Genomic DNA, 1,679 nt, shown 5'->3' with positions numbered 1-1,679 from the left:
TAGAGAGAGATAGAAGGTGGTGGTAGTCTTCGGTGGTTAGTGGTGAATGTTCATGTTGATCGTGAAACTGGATTCCAAGAATGGTGGTTGTGTTTTGGTTGAACAAAGAAACAGAATTCGGTTGAGGTTTTAATCAATCAACGGGGATGTTTGAACCGGTTTTTGGTTGTAACAACCATGGTGGTGGCGATGGGTTACGGCTGTTAACACAGCTCGCATCAAGAAGTAGTCGTATAGGATGATAGTGATTATAAGTGATAGAGAAGAGGTGATGGTGCATAAGTGGTCTCGGTTTAGACATAGGATAGAAAAGGAAATTTTAGAAGTACAGTTTGAAGTGTGGTGAAAGGTTAAGTATTGGAAAATGGTGGTGATTGATGATATTCATTTCTTGTAACTAACTATCCACATTAATATATAATATACATTGATTGATGGATGTAGAGATAAAGTCATAAAATATTACACAGTACTAGCACGTTAGGAATTTAATAGCCGCCATCAATTATTCATTTACGGAGTGAATTTCGTACCCCGTTGTTAATCAGTTGCGGACGAAAGTCTTCGGAAAGATTCCAAAATTTTATATTAACTATATTTATTTGTTTTAGTCGTTATGGTATAAAATTCGATCATTAATTTAATAACTAAAAATTACATCACTGTCACTCTCATTTATGGGTAAAATATAAAAAGTGTTAAAATTAAATAATTAGATCCTAAATATACTTTTAATAAGCCTATAACTTACATAACTCAATTTTGGATCACCGTTTATTTTAAAATCTTATAAGTTTGAATTAAACTTGCTTAATATCAATCGGAACATCAAACGAGCATTACAATCATTAAATATTTATTTTCAATATACTTTATTTATATATATAGATATATTTTAAATAATAATTATTATAATACCCTATTTTTATTTTATTAATTTTTAATAACAACAACATATAATACTTCAAATTATATTTTGAATTATTATTTATATATACATACACACATATCTATTTACAATTAATTGTTCGTAAATCGTCGAGAGCAGTCGAAGGTCAATTGAATATATGAACATCGTTCCAATGTTTTCTAAACTCAACATTACATACTTTGCTTATCGTATCGAAATCATATAAAGATTAAGTTTAAATTTGGTCAGAAATTCCCGGGTCATCACAGTACCTACCCGTTAAAGAAATTTCGTCCCGAAATTTGAGTGAGATTGTCATGGCTAACAATAAATATGTTTTCCTGACGAATATGAGCTGATAAATAGAGTTTTATCATTATTGAATAATACAGATAAAATAATTCGATTATTCGAAGAGCACTAATGAAGCTATCACAAAAGATTGAAATAGGAAAAGTAAAGATTGTCTTAACTTTTGGCAGAGTTAGGGTTGAATTCCGGAATTCAAAGGATTTATAGAAAATCTTCGAAATCTAAAAGATTTGATTCTTCGGCGAGTAAGGGAATTAAGATCTCTATAATTAAATACGATGATCTGCCTCGATTACTCTGTCTGATATTTCCATTATAAATTAAATTCTTCCGTTCCATTATTCTCACCATTCCTATACTTTCTTTCTTAGTTCATACATCCAAAAGATCGTAAAAATGCTTAATCCCATTCTAATCCTTGATATTTTCCTAATTATCATTTATGTCGTCCTTCTTT

This window comes from Rutidosis leptorrhynchoides, chromosome 10 (assembly GCF_046630445.1).
Source record: "Rutidosis leptorrhynchoides isolate AG116_Rl617_1_P2 chromosome 10, CSIRO_AGI_Rlap_v1, whole genome shotgun sequence".
Lineage (NCBI taxonomy): Eukaryota > Viridiplantae > Streptophyta > Magnoliopsida > Asterales > Asteraceae > Rutidosis > Rutidosis leptorrhynchoides.
This window is presented reverse-complemented; position numbering follows the sequence as displayed.